The sequence below is a fragment of the Urocitellus parryii genome, chromosome 5, assembly GCF_045843805.1.
Source record: "Urocitellus parryii isolate mUroPar1 chromosome 5, mUroPar1.hap1, whole genome shotgun sequence".
In the NCBI taxonomy this organism is placed as follows: Eukaryota; Metazoa; Chordata; class Mammalia; order Rodentia; family Sciuridae; genus Urocitellus; species Urocitellus parryii.
The window spans coordinates 130,110,138-130,116,665 of record NC_135535.1 but is presented as its reverse complement, the minus strand read 5'-3'; positions in this window follow the sequence as shown (position 1 = coordinate 130,116,665).

The following is a 6,528-nucleotide window of genomic DNA, read 5'->3' as shown; positions in this document are numbered from 1 at the left end:
GTCATTGATAATGCCCAGATTTCTTTAGGAATCATTTCTGTAAACTTCTTCAGGAACCTGGTGCATTTTCCTGGCTTGATAATAATAAAATAAAAATGCTAGCTAGCACATGCAGAATGAGCACTCAGTGTTCTGCACTGTTGTGAGTCTTGACATACATAAACCTCCACATGATATGCTTTTTTTTTTTTTTTTTTAAGAACCAGGGATTGAACCCAGGGTGCTTAACCACTGAACCACATCCCAACCCTTTTTGTTTTTTATTTTGAGACAGGGTGTCACTAAGTTGCTTAGGGCTTCTCTAAGTAGCTGAGGCTGGCCTCAAACTTGTGATCCTTCTGCCTCATCCTCCCGAGTCACTGGGATTATAGTCATGTGCCACCATGCCCAGCTGTACACTCTTGATCCTAGAACCATTTTCTTCTACCAACATGAATTGCTGCTTATCAGGGAGCTAGGAAAGACAAGGTTAGGGAAACCAATATTTTCATTATGTTGCAGGAAATCACTTTTTCCCCCCTTAGTCACTAAATTCTCACTCTATTCCTGTGTTGTGACAGTTGATGATTCTTCTTGTTTATTATTATTATTTTAATCTCCCATCTTTTTTACAGGTGCATGATAACGATACACAATGATGAGATCATCATGTCATATTTGAGTAGTCACATAATGTAATTTTATCAGTCTCCCTGGTACCTTCTCTTTCCCTTCATTCCTTTCCCCACCTAATCCACTTGAGCTACTCTACTGATCTCCCTCTTATCATTTTTATTATTGTTTTAATTAGTGCATTATACTTTAATGTGTGTGTGTGTGTGTGTGTAAGTGGGACTCATTTTGGTATTTTTGTACATGGACATAGCATAATTTGCTAGATTTCATTCCCTTGCTCTTCCCCATGTCCTTCCCTCCTCCCTCTCTTTCAATCCCCTTCCTCTCCCCTAAAGCAAACCTCTTTATAGATGAGGAAACTGAGGCTTGCAGAGTCCTGAAATGCCTCACAGCTAACAGAAATAGAAGCGGGTTTGTCCACCTGCCTATCTGGTGGGTATGGTATGTCTTCATTGCACCCTGCAGCTAACAGCTCCACCAGCTCGAGCCCAGGATGCAGCCTCCTTCCACATACCTGTTCACCTTGGTTCTCACTGGATTCTTCTCCCTTGTGATAAACAGTCTGGTGAGAAGCAAAGTCTGGCTCAGGCACCTCCTTAGCCACTGATTTGTTATGGGAACCATGGGGATTCTGGGCCCCAGTCCTGGCACAGTTCAAATGTGTTCCCAGGGCTGATGGCAAAAAAGGATACCTCCCTAGAGGCGGGCACCTCAGGGCTCAGGGCCACTCACCTGCTGAGGGGCTTGAGTAGTGGACCCCTTCTTCAGACACAATGTGGAAGGATCCTGCCTGCTCAAGCCTGTCCAATGTCCAGCTCACAAGGCTGGACCTGGGGGGGAGCAGGACATTGTTGGGGACTAACTTGAAAGCAGCCCACATGTCCAGGTGTCTGCATAATCTGGCATTGGGATGGTGATTGTCACAGCTAACAGCCTGGCTGAGAGGTTCTCCCCCTCCGTACCCCACTATGAGCCAGTCACCTTATATCAGAGAAAATATTCAGCATTTGTTTTTTTGGGATTGGCTAACTTCACTTAGCATTATCTTCTCTAACTCTATCCATTTACCTGCAAATGCCATGATTTCATTCTCTTTTATTGCTGAGTAATATTCCATTGTGTATATATGCCACATTTTTTTTATCCATTCATCCACTGAAGAGCATCTAGTTTGGTTCCACAGTTTAGCTATTGTGAATTGTGCTGCTATAAACTTTGATGTGGCTGTGTCCCTATAGTATGCTGTTTTTAAGTCCTTTGGGTATAGACCGAGGAGAGGGATAGCTGGGTCAAATGGTGGTTCTGTTCCCAGTTTTCCAAGGAATCTCCATATTGCTTTTCATATTGGCTGCACCAATTTGCAGTCCCACCAGCAATGTATGAGTGTACCTTTTTCCCCACATCCTGGCCAACACTTATTGTTGTTTGTCTTTATAATAGCTGACATTCTGACAGTAGTGAGATGAAATCTTAGAGCAGTTTTGATTCCCATTTCCTGAACAGACACTTCTCAGAAGAGGATCTACAATCAATCAACAAATATATGACGAAATGTTCAACATCTCTTTTTACTTTCCAGATGGGGCTGCTGGAAGATTTAAAATGACATGGGACTCGCACTCTGTTTCTATTGCACTGTGCTGGGCCAGCTCTTCTCTGGGTAGGGGACCCCCACCCTCATTGCCCACTATTTCCATCAGGCTGCACTTGCCTGGGTGCAGGGCTAAGAGGCTTGGAGAAGAGGGTCTCAGTTTCTCTGTGGGTAATTACTCTTGAGTCCAGAGATTAAGCAAGAACTTTGGAAACTGTATTATTCCTATTTGTTTCTTCTATTCTCTGTAAAATATTGGGTCTTAAGAAGTTAAACTTTCTTCTAATGAAAAAAAAATGTGAGAATTGCCATTTTTTGAAGCTCCTAAGAAACACTGACTGCTGGCATAGCTCTCTTATACAGTGGCTATATTTTGATCCTCCCAACCACTCTGGGAGATATTCTTAGCTCCATTTCCAGATGCAGAACAAGGTCAAAGAGGTGAAATCCCTTTCCCTGAATTATGTAATTGGAAGCAGAGTTGGCCTCAAAGCCTGGGCTCTCTGTCTCCCCAGAATGTGTCTTTCCTCCTGGTTTCATGTCACTATCATGCCAGTGGAAGCAGGGCCTTCCTTAAAGAATCTCTTCTCCCTCCAGGACAGAGCACCTGGCTGCAGGGGATGAGAGCTGGAGGGAGAAGCTCCCTTCTGCACACTGGGCAGTGCCTGCTTTCTTCTGTGCGGTGGAGTGGGGAAAGGAAGGCCACTCATTGTTCCACACCCACTTCTGTGCAGGGGTAGCAGGATTGTTTTAATGCTAGAGATGGCCCCAGGGCCCGCCTCGTGTATGCAGCTCCATCCTGTCCCAGGGCCTTTGCACCTGTTGATCTTTACATGACTCCTTCCTACTTGCCATTAAAACTTCAGAAAAAGTGTCATCTCATCAAAAAGAACTTCCTGGACTCTCCCATCTAGAAAGCCCCCAACCTTGGTGCCAGCCAATCTCTATCATGCCACCCTGTTTCCATCCACTCTCAGAAATCATCTTGCTTCTTCGAGCACAGGTTTATGTTGTGTCGCTGCATGCCCTTTCCCCAGAATGCATTTCCAGGAGGACTTTTTCTTTGCCTGCCTTGTTCTACCCAAGATGCCAGTGAGTGAGTAGGGGGGCACTTCCCCAGGTGGAGGACTCCTGACTGCCTTCTGTTGTTTCCTGACACGTGCTGTCAACTGTTGGGCTTTTCTTAGAGCAGTGGTCCTCACATCTCCTGGAGTGGAGATCAGTGATATCTGGGACCCTGCCTGAGTTTCAGCTTAAGTGGATCCTTGGTGGGCCCGAGCACCAGACTTGTAACAAGTCCTCAGGTGATACTGATGGCACTGTTCTGGGGACCACCCGTGAGAGGAAAGAGCAGGGGCCACCAGATGAGCTGGGCCGAAGTTCCCTTCCACTTTTGCCACAGATATTTCACGGAAGTTTGCTGCTCAACTTGACTCAACAATGACTCTGTTCTTAATGACAATAAGGTGGTTCTCCAGGGCCTTCTCATCTGTAATTCTTTTTCTACACTACGTCTCTGAGGGGGTGGACAGCAAGAAATCTGTCCATCAGAAGACAACAGCATGTTCAACAACAAAAAATAGTTCCCTAAGGGAAAGGAAGGGAGATGGAGTGTTGGGATAGGTACAGGAGTTCGATGTCTCTGTTTCTGTTCGTTTTTTTTTTTTTGGGGGGGGGGAGGTGGATTTGTCTTGGACCCAGGCAAATATCTTACAGAATTTTAAATCTCCCTTAAATAATTCTTTTTTTTTAAAGAAAAAGGCAGTTCTTAAAAATTGAGGAACATTTTTTTTTCAACAAAATGAAATGAATGAGCTTAATGGATAGGTGGCACAATTTCAAACAGGGGAATTACATAAATGGCTTTTTAAATACAGCAATTTGATTTAACATCCATAATGGGGATATACCTCAACACAAAATTAAATGTAAAATAAAATGTTAGAGTATTCACAGAAATATAGGGAGGTAGATGGAGATAAAGCAAATTAGTAGGCATGTTAATGTCATTAGAATGAAAGCTCTTTTTTTTTGGTTTTAGAGAAAAAATGCAAATTATAAAATCAAAATGTTTAAGTAAAGTCTTGTATTCCTTTACTTGAATCTCCATATCAACTTGCAATTACGATCTGTTAAAAAGAGAAGTACATTCTCTTACAAAAGGAAAATATTTTATATGACAGAATAGCAATCCACATTGCTTGAACCTAGATTTTTTTTTTTTTTTTGTCTCCAACTACCAATTCTTTTTAAAACGAACAGAAAATGAAAAATAAGAGTCTGGAAAACTTTGTTATACCAGAAAGGCAGGCAGCTCTCAAAACCTTCCCAGGACCTTATTAAAAAAGCTGAGGTGCCAACTTGAAGAGCCTTCCACTAGGGAAAAACGTGGATCAGTAAGAATAAAAATGGCAATGAATAAAAATCAAATTAAATAGGTTTCAACCCATGGGTTCATAATGATAGCAAAAAAAAAAAAAAAAAAAAAAAAAAAAAAAACCACAAGACCAACCAAACAACAACAGCAGCAGCAGCAGCAGCAAAACACACCCAAATACAGCTCATAAAGTTCTCTGTGTTCCCTTTGGCAGAGAGAAGGAACAGATTCTTTGTTGATGTTGTTGTTGTTATCAGAGATTGAATCCAGTGGTGCTTAACCAGTGAGCCACATCCCCAGCCCTTTTAAATATTTTATTTAGAGACAGGGTCTTGCTGAGTTGCTTTAGGACCTTGCTAAATTGTTGAGTATGGCTTTGAACTTGGGATCCTTCTGCCTCCGCCTACTGAGCCACTGTTACGGGTGTGCGCCACCAAGCCTGGCACAGGTTCATTCTTCTGAGAAGTGGGACTAGGTGGGAGACTTAGGCTGATCCTCCTGTATAAACTGTATTGAATAATCCCAAGCATCAAGTGATCAACAAAAGTTTGCCTAATAAATAAGAAGGAGGGGTAGACCTAGAATATTATAATTTCCACCCCCCCTTCCATAAAACCATGGCTCAAGATGGTGATGGTCCATGGGCTATCTGTGAAAATTCACAGGACACACTCTTGCCAGAAAATAAACCTCAAGCAGAACAAGCGTCTAAGACCGGATTTAACTACCAGGTTACAAGGACAATGGTATAGAGAAAACTGTTAAATGGCACCACCTGGGAACAATCAGCTAAATTCGGGAAAACTGGAAAAATCCGTGGCAAACTCTATAGGACAAGAGGCCAATTTCTCTAACAAAGAAATTATTGAAAACAAGGCAGGTGGGACCTATTGATTAAAAGATGCCAGGAGAACACCGACTCTCTGCATCCTGATCCCAGAAAACAGTATAATACAAGTATGGCACTGCTTGGGGATTTGGTTAAGGAATTACTGCTACTTTCAGGGGTGATAGTAGCATTAAGTTGAAAAAAGAGGCTTTAGTGCATAGAGAACTAACACTTATAAATGAGATAATATGCAACCAGGGACTTACTTCAAAATGATATGATGTATGAGGAAATAGGCTGAAGCACAGGAGAAGCAAGATGTTTGAAGTTGAACAGTTGTTAGACCATCTTATGAACTTCGTAGACATTTATTTAAAATGCCCCATAACTTAAAAAAGAATGGAAAATTCCCTGAGTTGGAGACGATGGAAGGAGGATCAGAAGGAGCTAACAGGGAGGTGGGAGCTCCCAGGAAGGACATGCAGCCAGAGTCAGAGAACTCGGGAGGGGCTGAGACGGGGCAAGATCTGGGGCTGTCCCTCTAGCCATGTGGCAGAGGACGTGGCACCTGGGCCTTCCTGGCCAATCCCTCAGACTCCAGTCTGTCTGGTAACCTCACTTAGGGTTATTTGATATAAAGTGGCTTCGGGGAAGCCAACATCTCTACCAGTATTGGCAAGTACATGAAGCAAGAGAGACAATTAAACGTCCAACCTGAGAGTCTGGTTACCTAAGGCGGCCCTTACAAACTAACAACTTAAAACAGGAGAACATGGTTAGGGTGGATTATTACATAACCAAGTAAAAATGAATTTCATACAGTCATGTAAAGAAAAAGTGTAAAATGTATTTATATATAAAAATGTCTCAAATACTTAAATTGCCAAGCATTAGATTAAAAAAAAGTATCTAAAACTAATTGGTACCATTTTGTCAGGTATTTTTCATTGAGGTGACTTGTAGCAGGGTGAAGAGAAGCTGGTCCGACTATTGACAAGACACTTTCCGTTCTCCCACCCCACATCCTGATTTTTCTTGTTGGAGCCACGCAAAGGTGAATGGCTGATCCCACCTATGACATGAAGCCCCCTGGGCTATAAATACCCCAGTGCGGGT